The sequence below is a fragment of the Dendrobates tinctorius genome, unplaced genomic scaffold, assembly GCF_039654945.1.
Source record: "Dendrobates tinctorius isolate UK_male_01 unplaced genomic scaffold, ASM3965494v1 ptg000332l, whole genome shotgun sequence".
In the NCBI taxonomy this organism is placed as follows: Eukaryota; Metazoa; Chordata; class Amphibia; order Anura; family Dendrobatidae; genus Dendrobates; species Dendrobates tinctorius.
This window is the reverse complement of record NW_027361998.1, coordinates 10,326,784-10,348,924: the sequence shown is the minus strand read 5'-3', so window position 1 is coordinate 10,348,924 and position 22,141 is coordinate 10,326,784. Positions and strand designations below refer to the sequence as shown.

Genomic DNA, 22,141 nt, shown 5'->3' with positions numbered 1-22,141 from the left:
GGCTCCGCTACATCCACCCTGTAAACTCCTCCTGACCCCACACATAAACTTACCTACAGAGTACAGGCAGCATTGTCCTGCATACACTGAGGCCCCTGATCATGTGACCCCTGACTCCTCCTCTTCCTGGGACCTCATCCCAGGTCCTGTGCAGTGTGTGCACACAGAACAGCCGTCGTGTTTGCGACCTCTGGAATAGAGGCTGAGGAGCTGTGTAAAGTGTATACACAGCACTATACTGTAAACAGGTCCACACTATATACATACAGTATACACAGACACTGTAATGCAGCATCTAGTGTGGACCTGTATATACAGTATGGTTCTGTGTAGGACAGGAGCTGCAAGAAAGATGCACAGACAGACACACACACAGACAGAGATCACACTCACCCACCGCAACACTGAAGACTGAACCACTTCACTCTGGACCTTCAGTGACTGAAGATCCAGAGTGAAGTCCTGCCGCGCTCCGCGGTGGAGAATCCTCTTCTCGCACCGACATCGTGGCTCCGCCTCCTTCCTCGAAAGTCGCTGAGCTGAACAAACTCTCATCTGATCTAATCCGAGGGAGCGATATAGCTGAATAGGTAGCGCGGCGCGCCTAGAAGCTTCTGTTGGGATCGGAGGAGGCTGCCGCATGCCATAAGCTAAGCATTAGGTACAGGTTCTAAGGAAGTCTGGCTAGCCAGATCAGTTGGTGCTGACGCAGGTGCCATGACTGCTGCTCTGCGCCAGCAACTGAGATGTAGGACTGAAGCCAGCTCCCTACACCTTCAATGGTTTCTCTTTTGTTAAATGTTCCTTATCATTACAAACGGTTCACAGCAAATAGAGACGTGTATTTTACATATTTTGAGATATCCCTATATTGGTGGGAGGCCCCCGCTTGGTGGGTGGCCCAGGGCCCGGTCCCCTTGGGCCCCCCTAAATCTGGGCCTGGTCATATGTATTCAGCCCCTTTGCTCAGTATTGAGTAGAAGCACCTTTTGAGCTAGTGCGGCCATGAGTCTTCTTGGGAATGATGCAACAAGTTTTTCACCCCTGGATTTGGGGATCCTCTGCCATTCTTCCTTGCAGATCCTCTCCAGTTCCATCAGGTAAATACTTATGACCATGTGATATTTCAGTTTTTCTTTTTTAATAAATTTGCAAAAATTTCTACATTTCTGTTTTTTTCAGTCAAGATGGGGTGCAGAGTTCCCATCACCAGATCACACATATAGCCAGCAGCTTTTGTTTTGGCCAAAAGATTTTCAAGCCGCCACCATGACAAGGTAGACTCTTTTGGCTGAGTCATACTCTACTCTAACCTATTAAACATTTGCTAAAATATGCAATACAATTTAGGTATATATTTATTTTTCAATTTTTAAAATGACGAATAATATCACAGACAAGGGACAAATACTGCTACACCATGTCCAGACCACATATTACCACCACATAGTGACCTATAATTCCACATACAAAAAACAAATACCGCCACACCATATATTAAAACCACAGTGACCAAATAATATCACATACAAGGGACAAATACCGCCACACCATGACGAGATCACATATTACCACCACATGGCGACGAATAATACCACATACTAGGAACAAATACCATCACACCATGGCTGGACAACATATTACCACCACTTTGTGACTGAATACTACAATACTGATCAGTAATAAAAAATACTAATATCACCATATGTGCCATTATACATAGGAGATCTGTACTTAGTATGCAGTGTCAGTGTAAAGGTAATACAGTGATCACTGGTGACATTGTACATAGTATACAGTGTATAGTATCGGTGTATAGGTAACACATTGACTCACCAGTGACGCCTCTAGGTGAAGTCTTTCATCTTCATCCAGCACAGACCACCATCACGTCTTCCAGCCAGGGCTCGTCTCTGCAGGAAATAACACAGTTATCTAAAGCACTGCTTGCAGAACACATTACTTATTTTTTTCCCAACTTCTACACTACACCAAATGAAGAAAAAAAGGCAACATAGTGTCGCTCTGCACAGTAAAAGGGCCGCATTCCCCATTTAAAACAGTATACTCAAAAAATGAAATAAATACATCACTGCAGTAATAATATCCCTTAATTAGCCCCTATGGTAATAAAATCCCCCATCCTGTCCCCCGTGTGTCTCATTCCTGGCTTCAGCCATATGTGCTCCCATCCTGCCCTCATGAGTATCTATTCTGCCCCATATGATCTCCCCTTCGTGCCCCATCTGTCCCATGATCCTGCCCCATCTGTCCCATGATCCTGTCACATCTTTCCCATAATCCTTGCCCGTCTGTTCCATTATCCTGCCCCATGAACCTGCACCATCTGTCTCCATCCTGCCCCATCTGTCTCCATTTTGTCCCATGATCCTGCCCCATCTGTCTCCACCCTGCCCCATGATCCTGTCCCATCTGTCTCCATCCCGCACCATGTCTCCAATCCTGCCCCCTGTTTCTCCAATCTTGTCCCATGTGTCTCCAATCCTGTGTCTCCAACCCAGTGTCTCCAATCCTGCCCCCGTGTCACCAATCCTGCCCGCCCCCTGTATCCATTTTGCCCCATGTCTCCATTCTGCCCCCTGTGTCTCCAATCCTGCCCCATGTCCCCATCCTGTCCCATGTCGCCATTCCTGCCCCATTGTCTTTCATACTGCCCCATGTCTCCTTTCTCCCCCGTGTCTCCAATCATGCCCCGTGTCTCCAATCCTGCCTCCGTGTCTCCAATCCTGCCACCCATGTCTCCAAACCTGCCCTCGTATCCATTCTTCCCCCGTGTCTCCATTCTGCCCCCTGCGTCTCCAATCCTGCCCCGTGTCCTCATCCTGCCCCCATATCTTTCATCCTGCCCCTATGTCTCCATTCTGCCCCGTGTCTCCAATCCTGCCCCCTGTGTCTCCAATTCTGCCCCTTGTGTCTCCATTAATGCCCCCTGTGTCTCCAATCATGCTCCCTGTATCTCCATTCTGCCCCTTGTGTTTCCAATCATGCCCCCTGTGTCTCTAATCCTGCCCCCTGCCTCCATTCTGCCCCTGGCAGGATGGACACTTGTCTCCATCCTGCCGGTTTGCCGCTTTCAATAAAAATAAAAAAATTTTAAAAAAAACCTTTCCTCTTACTTTGCCGCGCTCCTGCGGTGAGCGATCTTTCCTCCAGGCTGAAAGCGCGCACTCACCGGCGAATAACAATGGCGTCAGACGCTGGCGACTCGTGCGCTGACGTCAGCTGCCAGCCTCCGATTGACTGGCAGCTCTAACTATTGCCATGCGGGCCCGGGCCTGCACAGCAATAGAGTAACTGAACCCCGTGTCTTGAAAGCAGGGTTCAGTTACTGCACCTGCAAAATCCTGCCTCTGGGGCCCAATCAGCAGAAGAGATTGGGCCAGATGCGGGGCCCCTCTGCTGACCGAGCCCCATACGCCAGTCAGGACAGTAGTGCCCTGATGGTGGCCCTTCTGATATATAGCGGAGCAGAGAAATGCAGAAGTAGTTGAAGAAAGGACCAGGCACAGGATCCTGGAGAGGTGAGTGCAGGATATATGCCCTGTACTGTACACAATTGTATATTCTGTGATATTGTTGTTTGATCAGTATGTGTCACAGAAGATATGTGGCTGAAGTCACAAGGTATGCCAGAGGGCTCTGCCCTCCTTGTAAGAAAGCAGAAGGCCTGGAACCAGCAAGGAGGGATATGCCAAAAAAACAAAGGAAAGATACCCACCAATCCTGGAGAATGGGGACAAACCATGTGCGGTGCTAGACCTAAGCACTGTGGATGTTTGGTCTAGACATAGTCACCAGTGGAAGCCAGCCTTTCCTTCTGAGCTGAGGCATGGGAGAGGTTGCAGCTGTGGAGATGGTGACCTAGAGGTCGGGGAGACGTGAATCTAGGCCAAGAGGGAGGGATCCTATAACAGGGAAACTTTGCTAATTGGGCCTGGACCTTATATCACAGAGCAGATGGTGGACTTATTTAGTGATTGCTAACAGCTTAGGGGCTGGGAGGGTCTAGGATGGCCTTTAGCTGTTCTCTGACCGATACAGTGTGGATTGTGATGTTGAGGGAACAAGTGGTGGGTTATGGTGGTATGCCGAACCATGAAGGAGCCTATAGTCATGTTCTGTCAGTGGCTGAGAGACATCCTGGTCCTTGAGTGCTGTAAAAATGACTGCAGTGAGATAACATTGCCCTGCAGGCCTGAGGTGTGCTGAGTTTATGAAGTAGACAATAGTAGGGATCATAGACTTTGAGAGTGAAGACTGAAGTGGAAAGGATGCCCTACTGTACTAGTGGAGTAAGCCTTTGGCCTTTTTTCTCTAACCAAGAGTACAGATTTTGTCACTCTCGGTTAAAGAAAAAAAAGGCCAATGAAAAGCAAGGAAGAGAGGCAGAGACTAAATACTCTCTTCCATCTCCCTTATATGTGTGAATGCTTGAGGTAGACAAGTATTCATGTATTTTTAATAGGGGAGAGGAAACACTTTCCTGCATTAAGGCTCTCAGCTGTTCACTGTTAGCCATTCCCCTCTCCTATATAATCTTGGCCTTGGCTAGCATTCATTGCCAGAGATAGCTTCATGCTGCATGGTGAGGAGATGGTGATTTGAGAAGGTGTTTGGTGGATTTATCTGTGACTGTTGCTAGGTTTTGAGTGTGTGATAATTCCCTTTCTTCTCCTACTTTGGTTTTACCCCATGCTTCACTCCCGCTGCATTCTTCTGTTGTTTGTGTATGTATATTTGTATGTTTGGTATTTTCACTTATCTCTGTTCATATTATCTTGTTAGTCTGGTTGGAGTATTATGGTACATTACTACTCCCATCTTGCCTGGGTGGAGGAAGTATACAGACTGAGGGCGGATTTAAGAGCTTAGGCAAGGCATGTGGCCCCGGCATCTTCACCATCAGAAGTTATTTGGGGAACAAAGTGAGCTAGGGAGCCCCTAGTGTTAGAGACAGGGAAGGAGCCCCTGGTCCTGGGACATCTGACAACAGAATCGTGACACTAGATTCCTCCTATATTTCTAGAAATTGCTTGATCCATCATGAAGTCTTGATTTGTCTTCTACCTCCAGTTTTGGGTTGAAGACTAGGTAATACCACTAGTAAATGTGATAAGAAGGATGGGCTGGGGTGGAGTGTTAGGAGCATGGATCCCTATCAGGGGTGCAGCCATGGGAAGTGTAGTTGGCACAGAAAGTACCATCCTCGCTTCAGTCACACTCTAGCTTTAGACCCAAAATGCAATGGCACATGTGATACTTCTTGGCCGCTGGTGCTGATTTTATTCCGCGGACCAGAACACAAAGATGCCCTTTAAAATTGTCCCTAAAAAAAAAAGCCCATATCTCTGGAACCGTATAGTGGATTTAAAGAAAACAAAAAACAGAAGGAAGAGCAGTAGGAATAAAATAAGAGCTAAAACTCTTTAGTTTTTTTTTTGGATACCAATTATTTCCTTTTTCTTTAAATCCACCTTTTCCACTTGTGCAAAATCCTCATTAAATTGGAATGAGAATCTATGTCCCGGGGTCATTCCTCTTCTAATGCCGCTGCTTACATATATGTATCTAGCACTTATCGTGCCCCACGGGGGGTCTCTGAAATCTCCATCTTGTGTTTACAGCACCAGCCTTTGACTTCTTGTCTGGAAGGATCTGTTTCAAAGCTTCTGAGAAGGTCCTGCTCTTCCTTGATGACGTCTCCAGGCATTGCTCCCTTCGTCATCGGGGCGATACTTCGAAGGCGCAGCTCTCGGTAATATGTCCACATATTTGAAATTCTGATCCTGCTGCCGGAGATTTCCAGTGGGAATGAGGTTTCCAGAACAGCAAAAATGAACATGATGGAAGGAAAATGATGTTTTCATTCTTCTTCTCCCACAAGGGCAATTTCATCAGAACTGCGCGCTGACAAAAGGACGGACATCAAAAATTCGGCTCCTGTGCGAGACAAGGACAAGATGACCCAAGAGATGACAATGTCGTCAGTCAATCCCGTTAAAATTAGAAAAAACGTCCTTGGAAGTGTCCCCCGCGGGCATTTAGGACCATGTAGTTGGTGGATAACTCGGGTCCCTCTAGGGCATAATAATGACGTCTAATGTAGACCTTAAAAAAAAAAAATTAGAATTGTTTGCTGGGACACCACAATTTTAATTTTTTGAAGAACGCGGTCATCTGGGGTCTTGTTTTTCAAAGAACAAGCTGGAGATTTCTAAGAAACCATTTTAAGGGAAAATGCATTTGGGAAAAAAATTTTCATAGAAAAAAATGCTTAAAGTGTGTGTGTATATGTATGTGTGCATTATTTTAATACATTAATCATCATGTATGCTTTTTTTTGCAAATGGTTTTCACATGTTAGTAACCTCTCAATAATGCAGCTAATTTTCATTTTTGCGCTTTTGTTTTTTGCTTTTCTTCTTCCAAGAGCCATACCTTTTTATTTTTCTATTGTTTTATAGTTAATATAGGCTTATGAAAAAAAATGGAAATTCCATCGTTGTTGCCGGGGTTTTAGTTTTACAGAATTTGTGGTGGGGTAAAAATAACCCAGCAGAATAATTCTGCAAACATGCACAGAACACACCTGGGGACATCCATATAGGACGCCTGTGGACATTCATGGAACACTCCTGGGGACATTTATGGAACACTCCTGGGGACATTTATGGAACACTGCTGGGGACATCCATGGAACATGCCTGGGGACATTCATGGAACATTCCTGGGGACATCCATGGACCATTCCTGGGGACATTCCATGGAGCATGCCTGGGGACATCCATGGAACATTCCTGGGTACATCCATGGAACATTCCTGGGGACATCCATGGAACATGCCTAGGGACATCCATGGAACATGCCTGGGGACATTCATGGAACATTCCTGGGGACATCCATGGAACATGCCTGAGGACATCCATGGAAAATGTCTGAGAACATTCATGGAACATTCCTGGGGACATTTATGGAACATGCCTGGGGACATCCATGGAGCATGCCTGGGGACATCCATGGAGCATGACTGGGGACATCCATGGAGCATGTCTGGGGACATTCATGGAACACTCCTGGGGACATTCATGGAGCATGCCTGGGGACATCCATGGAGCATGTCTGGAGACATTCATGGAACACTCCTGGGGACCTTCATGAAGTATGCCTGGGGATATCATTGCGGCATGCCTGGGGACATCCACGGCGTATGCTTGGGGACATCCATGGAGCACGCCTGAGATGAGAACTTCAGTTGGGCACTTCTGCTGACATTCATGGAGCACACCTGGGGACATTGATGAAGAATGCCTGCAAGCGTCCATGGAGTATACTTGTAGACATCGTCCATAGATACATGAGTAATTATATCATGTCCTCAATAAGTGGGAACAATGTGCCCAAATTTATCCCCAGCTGGATCATCAGAGGATTTACTGAATTCCAGTAATTTTTCCTAGAAGCCACTACTAATCCCATGAAATAGACGACCTCGCATGGAGCGAGCTTATTTCGGGCTCTCTACGCTCAGTGTTCTTAGAAGATTTGGCAGCAACTTTCTGTCAATATTTGACTTCCCAGCATTCTAGTTATCAGCGGCTCTATGCTCCTGCTGCCAGATTTGTCCTCTCCTCCCCTCTCTCAGCCCTTGTGTATTCTGTGTAGGAGCTTGATCCATTTTATCAGAGATGTAATCATTGTATAGCAGAACAGTTATTACACTATAGTGCAATTATCAGGATACTTCATGCTCTGGGCCACCAGGACCTCCATTATTACCCTGCAGTGGAGCTGCGATCATAATACGGGGATGGTGTCTTTAACGACTTGGGTTTAGGAAAATGCGATGTCTGAACATGTAGTGCAACCACTGAATGCTTAAAAATTTACTGAATTCATCCCTGGGACAGTAATGGGTTAAGGAGCTACTATGTTATGGTTAATATAAGGTTAAGGATAAAAGGTTTGAGGTTAGTAGGAAGTGAGTGGGTTGGTGGGTTGAGATAGTTGAGGGTTATTTGGGATCATAGAAAGTTAGTTGAGTATTGGGGTCTCTATAAGGCCACAGTTCATATAGTTATGATTAGTGAGTCCCAGTTAGCACAGAATTTGGGTTTGTAAAGTATTGGGTTAGTGGGGTATTTAAGATCATATAAGGTTAGTAGAGGAGGGTTACACTTAGTGGGTTGGGGATAATGGAGGGTTGGCTTTAGTAAAGTATTCTGGTTTGGAAAGAGTTGTGCTTATTAGAAGGTCAGTAAAGGGTTAGTGTTAATGGGTTGGGGTTATTGGAGGATTAGGTGGTTCGTAGAGTATTTTGGTTTGTAGTAGCAGGGCTTGGGCAACGTCAACTGATGTAGCAGAGCTGGAGCAATAGCATCTGATGTAGCAGAGCTGGAACAATAGCATATGATATAGCAAAGCTGGAACAATAGCATATGATGTAGCAAAGCTGGAGCAATAGCATCTGATGTAGCAGAGCTGGAACAATAGCATATGATATAGCAAAGCAGGAACAATAGCATATGATGTAGCAAAGCTGGAGCAATAGCATCTGATGTAGCAGAGCTGGAACAATAGCATATGATATAGCAAAGCTGGAACAATAGCATATGATGTAGCAAAGTTTGAAAAAGTGCAACCGATGTAGCAAAGCTGAAACAAGAGCACTGATGTAGCAATGTTGGGACCCCAGCAACTGATGTAGCAGAACTGCAACAATATCAGTTGATGTGGAAGAGCAGCATCTGATTAGCAGAGCTAGAACAACAGCAACTGATATAGCAAAGCTGGAACAATGGCATCTTATATAGAAGAGCTGGAACAATAGCAAATGATGTAACAGAGCAGCAGAAATAGGAACTGATGTAGAAGAGCTGAAACAACAACAGCTGATGAAGCAGAGCTGGAAAAACAGCAACTGATGTAGCAGACCTGGAACAATAGCAAATCATGTAGCAGAACTGGAACAAAAACAACTGATATAGCAGAGCTGTAACAACAGAAACTGATGTAGCAGAGCTGGAGCAACAGCAACTGATGTAGGAGAGCTGGAACAACAACTGATGTAGCAAAGCTGGAAAAACAATTTATGTAGCAGAGCCAGAACAACAGCAACTAATGTAGCAGAGCTGGAATAACATGACCCAATGCAGCAGAGCTGGATCAACAGCAACAGATGTAACAGAGCTGCATCTACAGCAACTGTTAAAGCAGAGCTGGAACAACAGCAACTGATGAAGCAGAGCTGGAACAGCAGCAACTGATGTAGCAGAGCTAAAACTACAGTAACTGATGTAACAGAGATGGAGCAATAGCAACTGATGTAGCAGAACTAGAACAATGGCAACTGATGTTGGTGGATCAGGTTTTCTAAGACGGATAAGGGTTGGTGACTAAGAGTTGTAGTTTTTAAAGGGTTATAACTATAAAAGAGTTTCTTTTAGGCTAGTATAACTGGTGTATGGCATAAGGGCATAAGCTACTGGCAGACATCTTGGCTTTGGCATTGATAGGCACCAAACCGAATGCTTCCAGTAGTTGGTCCAGCTGAAATCAGTGGAATAAACCAATCTAAGGCTAATGTGTGCTTTCAGTAAAAATGACAGTAAATTATCACTCAAAGGTCTGCCTCATAGTATCCTCAATAAAGATAATGAAAAGTCTAACATGGCATTGGGGGAGGCTCCTGCTGCAGCTTTACAACCAGGACTGATTTGTGATATTTTTGTGGACTAAGGGGATACATTTCTGAAAATGAGGAGGGACAATGTTAAGGGAAGATTGTTTTTTTCTATTTTTGACATTTGTTTTGTTTAAAAGGGAATCTGACAAGTGGAATATTCCGTCCAATCTGCAGGCTGCATGGTATGGAACAGAGGCTCAGAAGATTGATAGAAAAGGACAACTGTGACTCTACCCCTCGTGGGCGTGTCATCCTGGAAAGAGCACGAAAATTAACCTGTACACAATCTCCGGCCCGCTAATGGTGGTTGTGGCTTAAAGAATGAGGACCCCACACTCCACTATTGAATATTGCAAAATGGATGGAGTGGTTCGAGATTGCCCCACCTTGGAATGGGTGGGGCCCGCAAGAAAGCTGTGGGTGCAGATGTGCAGTGTCATTCCGAGAGTCGGAATTAGCAGTGATGGAACATTCCTGCACTCGTTATTGCAGAGGAGTGGGCCGTCTAGAGTGGAAATGGCAGGAGGAAGAGCGGGCCCTATCTGGGCGACAGAGCAGTGCTGCAGTTGATGTGCCTCTCTTACCTGAAACCGGAGGACCCTGGAGGCTGCCGGGACCAGATCATCGAACCGGAGATCTGAAGTGCAAGGCCCAGCGGAGCAGGAGCCTCTTCAGCGGGAGCTACATGACCCGCAGCTGCGACATGCCTGCGGACCGGGATCCTCTCTTGCAGAGCCGGAGCTTCCATGTCAAACTCGGGAGCCGAAACTTTGTCTTTGGGAAAAGGGGCAGGGAGCACGGAAGCAGCGGCCGCCCCGGAGGAACGCGTTCCGGAAGCTAAGCCAAAGCCGGAACTATGTCTTTGGGAGCCAGACTGCACAGTCCTCGCGGAGGAACACAGCGACCGTGGGATGGGTGTGGTTAGATGACAGGCAGAGGTTGTGAGTGCGTCTCAACCTCTGGCCCCGGACGGCTGGTCCAGACCCCAACCCCCTCATCACTGAGGTCTTACCAGTCACGCAGCCTCCCGTCACGGGCAGTGAGCCTTTGTATAGCGTTCCTGTGCTTCCTGGTTCATCCCTTGTTCATCAGACCCAGGAGTCCAGGCCCACGCTCAGTGGCAGTGCATCACTTGGCATATCACAGTTCCACCAGACAGCGGAGGGCCCCTTCTCTCAGGCAGGCCGCCTGGATTGAAAGCGTTATCCAACAAAAGAAGCAACGGAAGAGGGAGGTCTGGGCGGAGCTGCATCAATCCAGAGGGGGTGCCATGGCTGGCCTGCGCACCAGCGGGCAGCTGGTGTACACTGACTTGTACCATGGCTACGGGATTATACGTGAGATGGATACCAATGCAAAGGTATATGTCAACGCCGCCTCGGTGAAGTTTGGAAGACCCTTACAGGAGGGAGATGGTGAATGAGACCGCCCTGTATAGATGTATATACAGTATATTAATGTATGGTTTTATAAATGTATATTATTATGCTTTATGGTAGGGTAAATGTAGTACCCTATTTAGTCCTCTAGATGGGGGTAAAGTTATGATCAGAATGTAATAAGTTAAATATAGGAGGGGCTAACTGTGGTTAAGCAGGGGAGCATCCGGCATTTTTGTCAGTTGGGCTAGGTAGCCCTGACAGGGCAGTCAGCCCCGTAATGTTTAAGAACACGAGCCCAGCTGTTCAGGGCACTGCACTGCAGATGGTAGTGAGACAGTTGGCAGCGGTACGGTAGCACAGATCGCTCATCATGAGGCAGCTTACTACGTGGGCAGACACCCTTCTGTCTGGGGCAAAACAGACGGGAACTCCAAAGATAGCAAAGCTGGAGAGGGAGATGCTGTGATTGATGCTGACCGGGACAGGACGACCCAGGAACGTTCTGTAAGGTGATAGTGAGAAAATAGGGAATGAGAAGAAGACAAACTGTGTGTTACCTGATGAATATTCTGTAACTGAAGAGAATGGACTGAGAACGAATAGGAGTAAATTTTCTTGTTTAAAGTTGGAATTGGACCGTGTGTCCGTTTGTACTAAAATTTGTGGAAAAAATGTACAGCCACCAGGGAAAGGCCCTGAAGGTGAGAAGAATGGAGCTACAGGTATGCTGACAGAGAACTGTGATGTGTATGTGAGGGCAGGCCAGGGCGTGCCTGGGCCGTTTACCTCAGTCACGACTCCTTCCATGACCGAACCTTACAGTGGCATTTACAGCAGCTCAAGGGCATCACTGACACATGGCTGGGGGGATATAGAGAGCACAGATGATGCACCTCCCACCGAGGACAGCTTGTCGCTGTCTCTGGGCAGCCTGCAACATATGAGCAATACAAGCTGCTGTGCCTGTGCAGCGACCATCGAGTTGCCCTATTGTTACCAGTGCTGATTACCGGGTGGCCACCCTGCTGGATCCCCACTACAAGCACAAACACAATCATTACTGCCGTAACTGGAGCTGGATCACAAAATACGTGAATACAAGCACAAGCTGGTAGAGAAAGTACTAATGGCTTTCTGATCTGATAGCAGGGGCTAACTGGAACAACAAGGTGGATGAGGAGGAGGAAGTTGCCAAAACAGCTGGGGCACCTCCAGCACCTCAGAAGGCAAGGTTAGCATGGCTGAAATGTGGAAAAACTTTCTCAGCACACCACAACATCCTAAACCACCATCTGATATGGTCAATATTAACAGGAGGCAGCGTTATAACAACATGGTGGAAAAGAACGTGTCTCCACGCACTGAGTGATGGGTCTGCCCCATTTACCTTCTGGGTCTACAAATTGGACACATGGCCTGAGCTTGCCCTTTATGCCTTGGAGGTGCTGGCCTGCCCTCCAGCAAGTGTACTGTCGGAACATGTGTTTAGCACAGCAGGAGTTGTACTCACACATAGGCCTGTCCACAGCCAACGTGGAGACGCTAGCATTCCTTAAAATGAACCAGGCGTGTATCCTACAGGACTTGTCTGTACCTTTGGATGACTAGAGAACTATGACAGCTGCACCCAGCCATTGTTTAACTTTATTTGTCATTCAAGAATACCTTCTCCCCAAATAAAACTCCCCAAAAACTGTGTTGGTTACCTCCTCCTCCACCTCTTCCACCTACACCGTCAGGTCCACCTCATCCTCCAGTTGGATCTACGCCTCCTGGTTCTAGATTGAAAGTTTTGTTTATTTTAAGTTGTTTTAAGTCACTTCCATAAAAAAACACTGAAAAAAAAGAAAAAAACCCACCAGTGTTGGATTACTCCTCTCCTGCCTCTTTCACCTACCCCACCACATCCAACAACTCCTCAACCTCCTCCTCCCCTTGGACCTCCACCTACTTTTTCAAAATTATTATTATTCTTTGCTATTTTAAGTAAATTCTTATCCACATTTGTTTGCAGGGCGCTTGTCCTGCTCTTACCCCTATTTTGCTTATGTTTGCATCCCCCTAGCCCTTACTGTGACCATTTTACAGCCATTTAAAAGCACCAAAGTTCAGGTTCCCATTGACTTCTGTTGGGTTCAGGGTCAAGTTCGAATACTGAACCAAACTTTTATCTCTATTTCGGCCACATCCGAGCATCCACGGGTCCGCTCTTCTCGACTGAATACATCGCAGACTACACAGTCACATAATAAAGATCTTGGAGGCTCAGGGTTTACGTAACTGCGGCGTGCGGAGCTTCATGCAGCTTCTGACTAATGGGCTGTTATAAAGGTCAGTAGAGTCGTTTGTTTACCGCAAAAATCTCTGATGTTTGTGAGCGCAGAAATAACGTAACTGCTCACTTATCAGACGACAGCACGGAACGATAGAAATAACAAAAGCAACATGAAAAACTCCACTACTAAGGAAAATAGTCATTACTGTAGAAGGACAGAAAGTATCTGTAAAGCAAATAATTGTAACAGTTACTGCACACTACTGAATACCGCAACTAAAGTCCAGAACTGCCGAAAGCTCGACAGCTGAAACTAACCACATGTACATATGATCTGTGCGGCCCATTTATTCCAATGGCAGGCAGTATTATAGTAGTTATATTCTTGTACATAGGAGCAGTATTATAGTAGTTATATTCTTGTATATAGGGGCAGTAATATAGTAGTTATATTCTTGTACATAGGAGCAGTATTATAGTAGTTATATTCTTGTACATAGGAGCAGTATTATAGTAGTTATATTCTTGTACATAGGGGCAGTATTATAGTAGTTATATTCTTGTACATAGGAGCAGTATTATAGTAGTTATATTCTTGTACATAGGGGCAGTATTATAGTAGTTATATTCTTCTACATAGGGGGCAGTATCATAGTAGTTATATTCTTGAACATAGGGGCAGTATTATAGTAGTTATATTCTTGTACATATGAGCAGTATTATAGTAGTTATATTCTTGTACATAGGGGCAGTATTACAGTAGTTATATTCTTGTACATATGAGCAGTATTATAGTAGTTATATTCCTGTACATAGAGGGCAGTATTATAGTAGTTATATTCTTGTACATAGAGGCAGTATTATAGTAGTTATATTCTTGTACATATGAGCAGTATTATAGTAGTTATATTCTTGTACATAGGGGCAGTATTACAGTAGTTATATTCTTGTACATGGGGGCAGTATTATAGTAGTTATATTCTTGTACATAGGGGCAGTATTATAGTAGTTATATTCTTGTACACGGGCAGTATTATAGTAGTTATATTCTTGTACACGGGCAGTATTATAGTAGTTATATTCTTGTACACAGGGGCAGTATTATAGTAGTTATATTAGTGTACATAGGAGCAGTATTATAGTAGTTATATTCTTGTACATAGGGGCAGTATTATAGTAGTTATATTCTTGTACATAGGGGGCAGTATTATAGTAGTTATATTCTTGTACATAGGGGCAGTATTATAGTAGTTATATCCTTGTACATAGGGGCGGGCAGTATTATAGTAGTTATATTCTTGTACATAGGGGCAGTATTATAATAGTTATATTCTTGTACATAGGAGCAGTATTATAGTAGTTATATTCTTGTTCATAGGGGCAGTATTATAGTAGTTATATTCTTGTACATAGGGGCAGTATTATAGTAGTTATATTCTTGTACATAGGGGCAGTATTATAGTAGTTTTATCCTTGTACATAGAGGGCAGTATTATAGTAGTTATATTCTTGTACATAGGAGCAGTATTATAGTAGATATATTCTTGTACATAGGGGCAGTACTATAGTAGTTATATTCTTGTACATAGGGGCAGTATTATAGTAGTTATATTCTTGTACATAGGGGGCAGTATTATAGTAGTTATATTCTTGTACATAGGGACAGTATTATAGTAGTTATATCCTTGTACATAGAGGCAGTATTATAGTAGTTATATTCTTGTACATATGAGCAGTATTACAGTAGATATATTCTTGTACAGAGGGAGCAGTATTATAGTAGTTATATTCTTGTACATAGGGGGCAGTATTATAGTAGTTATATTCTTGTACATATGAGCAGTATTACAGTAGATATATTCCTGTACATAGGGAGCAGTATTATAGTAGTTATATTCTTGTACATAGGGGGCAGTATTATAGTAGTTATATTCTTGTACATAGGAGCAGTATTATAGTAGTTATATTCTTGTACATAGGGGCAGTATTATAGTAGTTATATTCTTGTATATAGGGGCAGTGTTATAGTAGCTATATTCTTGTACATAGGAGCAGTATTATAGTAGTTATACTCTTGTACATACGGGCAGTATTATAGCAGTTATATTCTTGTACATAGGGGGCAGTATTATAGTAGTTATATTCTTGTACACGGGCAGTATTCTAGTAGTTATATTCTTGTACATGGGCAGTATTATAGTAGTTATATTCTTGTACATATGGGCAGTATTATGGTAGTTATATTCTTGTACATAGGGGCAGTATTATAGTAGTTATATTCTTGCACATAGGGACAGTATTATAGTAGTTATATTCTTGTACATAGGAGCAGTATTATAGTAGTTATATTCTTGTACATAGGGGCAGTATTATAGTAGTTATATTCTTCTACATAGGGGGCAGTATCATAGTAGTTATATTCTTGAACATAGGGGCAGTATTATTGTAGTTATATTCTTGTACATAGAGGCAGTATTATAGTAGTTATATTCTTGTACATATGAGCAGTATTATAGTAGTTATATTCTTGTACATAGGGGCAGTATTACAGTAGTTATATTCTTGTACATAGGGGGCAGTATAATAGTAGTTATATTCTTGTACATAGGGTCAGTATTATAGTAGATATATTCTTGTACATAGGGGGCAGTATTATAGTAGCTATATTCTTGTACACAGGAGCAGTATTATAGTAGTTATATTCTTGTACATAGGAGCAGTATTATAGTAGTTATATTCTTGCACATAGGGGCAGTATTATAGTAGTTATATTCTTCTACATAGGGGGCAGTATTATAGTAGTTATATTCTTGTACATAGGAGCAGTATTATAGTAGTGATATTCTTGTACATAGGGGCAGTATTATAGTAGTTATATTCTTGAACATAGGGGCAGTATTATAGTAGCTATATTCTTGTACACAGGGGCAGTATTATAGTAGTTATATTCTTGTACACGGGCAGTATTATAGTAGTTATATTCTTGTACACGGGCAGTATTATAGTAGTTATATTCTTGTACATAGGGGCAGTATTATAGTAGTTATATCCTTGTACATAGAGGGCAGTATTATAGTAGTTATATTCTTGTACATAGGAGCAGTATTATAGTAGATATATTCTTGTACATAGGGGCAGTACTATAGTAGTTATATTCTTGTACATAGGGGCAGTATTATAGTAGTTATATTCTTGTACATAGGGGGCAGTATTATAGTAGTTATTTTCTTGTACATAGGGACAGTATTATAGTAGTTATATCCTTGTACATAGAGGGCAGTGTTATAGTAGTTATATTCTTGTACGTATGAGCAGTATTACAGTAGATATATTCTTGTACAGAGGGAGCAGTATTATAATAGTTATATTCTTGTACATAGGGGGCAGTATTATAGTAGTTATATTCTTGTACATATGAGCAGTATTACAGTAGATATATTCCTGTACATAGGGAGCAGTATTATAGTAGTTATATTCTTGTACATAGGGGGCAGTATTATAGTAGTTATATTCTTGTACATAGGGGCAGTATTATAGTAGTTATATTCTTGTACATAGGAGGCAGTATTATAGTAGTTATATTCTTGTACATAGGGAGCAGTATTGTGGAGAGTTAATACTAAAATCAGAGCTGAAGTTTAGTTTTATCCATTCTCTGGAGGTTTCGTTTCTCCGTTTTTGTTACTGTAAGATAAATTTTTATAATTGGCATGGGCTGTCATGAAACCAGACTGCTCTCATCAGGTACAAAGATAAGGGGCTGGGGGGGGTGCATTGCTCTGAATATGCCATTATACTACTTTCTACGCTATTTAGGTACAGACATATATGTAGTTTACGGTTTTCTTGCAATATTATTGGCTTATAAAGTGAAATGCTATTGGTACTTGAGAACCTTGCATAATTAAGCAAAAGATTATAAAAGATGTGACTAAAATAAAGGGGCTTAGTGATCTGCCTCGATCCTCCCATACAGAGACCCCCGTCTCCGTGTGGTCATTTGAGTTGCTAGCAACACTGGAATAATTTGGATATCACTGGCTCAACCGTGAAGGGTTAATTTAGCCCTCCCAAAATAGCTACCTCGACAGTGGCGCCCAACGTGGGGCCCCTGAATAGGGACGCCTCTGCCCCCGGAGGACAACAAGACAAAGGACCCTCGGAGCGGACACGGGTGCTGGAAAATTGGGACTGATCACCCCCCACGACCACGGTAAGTTGGCAGTTATACTGTTCAGACTGACCGTTGGTGTGGTTTTCCTGTGCTTGTTGCTGCAAAGAGGATCTGAGGTTTGTCCCCTGGTGGGGTGATTCATGGGTGGAATCATATAGAGGTGCAGTCCCGTTGGGGGCCAAGTGCTCGAACCGTACCTCATAAGGGACGGACACCCTGGATTGACCAGTGATTGTGGCTCTCTTTATAGTCAAAATATCAAAAAGTATCACTGAGTATCATTGGAACACACAGCAAACTCTGGCCCCCCTTCCTCAAACTTCAGCTAGTGGGAACCCTGCTCCTCAGCCCCTCCCTGCTAATCCTGGCGCTGCGGACGATTTGGTCACTTTCAGAGAGACTGTCACACTCCCACTGATAGATGCCACCCTCAAGTTCCCTCTTCCAATCGTAATCCAAATACTGGGAACCCCAGAGGATACCCCAGTTACGGACAGCCCCAAAATCCTGATAATTGTCCATACTGAAGGGGTGGCCAACCAGCGTCTGCCATTACAATGACCTCCACCAAACCTGGGGCATGCTCATCGGTCACGATTCCTGTAGGGGACACCCTTGTTAAGTTCATGGTAGACACTGGGGCGGCCAATTCTATAATCAAGTCATCAGATGTACCTACGGATATCCCTATTCAATTCTCAGATCAAGAGCTTGTTTTAATTGGAGTAGATGGCAGACCCAATAAATATACTCTTACAAAACCCATCCCTGTAGGACCTTTCCCCGAGGTTACTGCTTAATTTGTAATCTCTCCCACATGTCCAGTAAATTTACTAGGGGCAGATTTATTATCACAGTTCTGCTCCAGAATACAATTCCAAGATGATGGTCAGATGTTTTTTTTTTTTTTTGTTATATAATCCTTATGTAGATGAAGACAGTGAGGAAATCTGTATTTTGCATGCCCTTCCTACTGTTGTGATGGCCCTGATAGGCTCAGATCCACCCCCAATATTGCCTGAGGATCAATGACTCACCCCATACCTCTCAGAGATACCATCTAAACTCCTGTCAAAAGGGTGAAATGATAGAGGGAAAATGCCTGTAGAACCAGTAAAAGTGTTTCTCAAACCTGGTGCCTAATCCTCATGCTCTTTTGTCCCAAATACCCCAGGATGCTGCTTGGTTTACAGTTATTGATCTTACCAATGCCTTCTTTAGCATTCCGTTACACCCAGACTGCCAGTTTCTATTTGCATTCTCTTATTAGGACCGACAGTTAATATGGACAGTTATGCCACAAGGGGCCCAAAACAGTCCCAACCAGTTTGCAAAAAATATGAGCAGGTGTCTTTTGCCATTGCTGCCACTGTTAGCCTCCTTAAAGCATTTGGCAGCACTGAACTGTCGGGTTTCGGCCTCGAGACTTCAGTTCTGCCTTGGTCAAGAGATATTCTTGGGTCACTGTCTCCTTCAGGGTGCCAGACACCTCGCAGAAGAATAATAGCTGTCAGCTCCCTTCCTTTCCCAAAAGATGAAACTGAACTCCAGCGTTTTCTTAGGCACTTATTGTCGTCAGTGGATACCGGATGCATCCCGCATAATGCAACCCCTTTACATCGCCTTGAAAGACGTATAATGAATTATAAGGAAAGATGGCAGTGATGAGGATTACCTCCAACATGATTGTTCCCAACTTCTGACTGAAGAAACAGCTACTCCACCAAATGTCAGTGAGAATCCACTCCCAAATCCTGATCTGGTGTTATACACGGATGGTTCAAGATATGCTGATGAGTTTGGTAGATTCCACTCGGGATACGCTGTTACCACAGAGGACACTGTAGTGCACGCAGCTGCGCTCCCGCCCTCACAGTCAGCACAAGAAGCAGAACTCCAGGCTCTGTCTACTGCATGTACTTTGGCCAAGAACAGACAGGCTAATATATACACGGACTCACGGTATGCATTTGGTATTGCTCATGATTTTAGGGCTCTATGGGCCAATCGAGGGTTTATTACTATTGCCGGAACCCCAGTGAAAAATGCTGAAGCTGTTAAAACCCTCATGGACTCGATCAAATTACCTACTCAGGTGGCCATTATCAAAGTTAAGGCGCACGGTCCTAGGAACAGTCCACAGACTGTTGGCAACACATTTGCAGATATGCAAGCAAAAGCCGCCGCTCTCTTACCCGTTGAACCAACCACGCCAACTATGGTGACCACACGCTCTCAGCGTAAACAGTTACAAGATGCACTGACCCTACAAGAACCTGAGGATCTACAACAGACTGAAGTTTTCTGTCGGACCCCGCGAGACCGCTTAATGACAAGGCAGAGAATGTCTCCAAAGGAAGAGGTGAAGCAATGGAAGACTGATGGGGCACGAATGGATAATGGTCTCTGGAAAAAGGACCAACTCGTGTGTCTCCCTAAGCGGATGTACTCTGCTATTGCCACATGGGCACATGGGCCTACACATCGAGGAAAAAATCAGGCCCTCGCACTGGTGCAAAAATTCTACTGGGCCCCGGTTCTCCAGTTGGCCGGAAGCATTCCCTGTTACCAACATGACTGTAAAGACCACAGCGAAGAAACTGGTGATGGAAGTTAGATGCAGATATGGGGTTCCAGAAGTTGTTGAAAGTGATCAAGGTCCGGCCTTTTCTTCTCATGTGTACCAAGAAGTTCTGACAATGCTTGGATCCACTGTAGCCCTCCATACTCCGTACCACTCACAATCCAGTGGGGAAGTTGAGAGGTTGAATGGCACACTGAGGGGACAATTGACCAAAATGATGCAGGAGACTACGGCTCCATGGCCAGAGCTCCTACCCATTGTACTATACCCTATCCGTACTACCCCTATTGCAAAACATAGCCTGTCCCCATATGAGATATTGTTTGGTACTAGGCCCCCAGTTGCAAATTTCCAGCCTCAGCAGTTATCAGAAGAGACTGACCGTGTTGTTCAATGTTATTCTGCTTAGTAAAAATCTTGCTAACACCTATGTTTTAGTTTTCTTCTTTTCTTTTCCAGATTCAGCAGAAAACGGCACTTGTCATAACCTGAAGCCTGGTGATTTGGTAGTCGTGAAGAAGCATGTCAGGAAGCACGGACTAGAACCCTTGTATGACAGTCCCTATCAAGTTCTCATCACCCAAACAAGCCAATAGCAAATGAAGGGGCATAATGTTTTGGTTTCCCGTATTTTTCATATTATTATTATTGGTAGAAGTTAAAAGTTAAAGTTAGAAGATATTCAATGACTCAGAGATCAATATGATAAAGATAATGATCGTAATAAGGACAGTTGGTGGTCAGACACCTTCTCCTTTCTCAATCCAGCCAATTGATTTAGGGGAATTGGGGGCTGGATAGCTGGGATCTTACAAAGCTTGTTACACATTGCTGCCTGTACCCTTGTTGTATGTGTGATACTAAAACTCGTTCTTTGGTGTATTTCTGTATGTATTAGGAAATTCTGCACTAAGCCAGCTAATGATGATACCAAAGGTGTCGTTGCCCCTGCTCTTCTCTGCACCAATCTCAAAAGGCTACTTGATGAAGATGTTGAAGCCAAGCACATGGCTACCTACAAAAGATCTCCACCACCATCATCAAAAATTGTTATTCGTGAACTGCAGTATACAGGGGGGACGGGTGCGCCGCAACAGCCATGACTGATAACACGGCATCAGTCATGTGAAGACCAGTACCCCTCAAGCTGTTAGCTTGGGATAGCACCTCTGATGCTGCATATGTGTTAAAAAAATTTATCTAGGGGGGAATGTGAAGAGTTAATACTAAAATTAGAGCTGAAGTTTAGTTTTATCCATTCTCTGGAGGTTTCGTTTCTCCGTTTTTGTTGCTGTAAGATAAATTTTTATAATTGGCATGGCCTGTCATGAAACCAGACTGCTCTCATCAGGTACAAAGATAAGGGGCTCGGGGGGGTGCATTGCTCTGAATATGCCATTAGTCTACTTTCTACGCTATTTAGGTACAGACATATATGTAGTTTCCGGTTTTCTTGCAATATTATTGGCTTATAAAGTGAAATGCTATTGGTACTTGAGAACCTTGCATAATTAAGCAAAAGATTATAAAAGATGTGACTAAAATAAAGGGGCTTAGTGATCTGCCTCGATCCTCCCGTACAGAGACCCCCGTCTCCGTGTGGTCATTTGAGTTGCTAGCAACACTGGAATAATTTGGATATCACTGGATCAACCGTGAAGGGTTAATTTAGCCCTCCCAAAATAGCTACCTCGACAGTATTATAGTAGTTATATTCTTGTACATAGGGGGCAGTATTATAGTAGTTATATTCTTGTACATAGGGGCAGTATTATAGTAGTTATATCCTTGTGCATAGAGGGCAGTATTATAGTAGTTATATTCTTGTACATAGGGACAGTATTATAGTAGTTATATTCTTGTACATAGGAGCAGTATTATAGTAGTTATATTCTTGTACATAGGGGGCAGTATTATAGTAGTTATATTCTTGTATATAGGAGCAGTATTATAGTAGTTATATTCTTGTACATAGGGGGCAGTATTATAGTAGTTATATTCTTGTACATAGGGGCAGTATTAT

The 22,141-nt window shown here is 43.7% G+C and overlaps 1 long non-coding RNA gene across 1 annotated transcript in view; it reads left to right on the top strand.

Moving 5' to 3' along the window:
• LOC141074280 (uncharacterized) overlaps window positions 1-21,704 on the top strand; it is a 61,243-nt gene extending 39,539 nt beyond the window's left edge. Inside the window, exons 2-3 of the long non-coding RNA XR_012227173.1 lie at window positions 20,578-20,668; window positions 21,017-21,704. This is a non-coding gene — a long non-coding RNA (uncharacterized lncRNA). The remainder of the gene's footprint in view (window positions 1-20,577; window positions 20,669-21,016) is intronic.
• The last annotated feature ends 437 nt before the right edge of the window (window positions 21,705-22,141 follow it).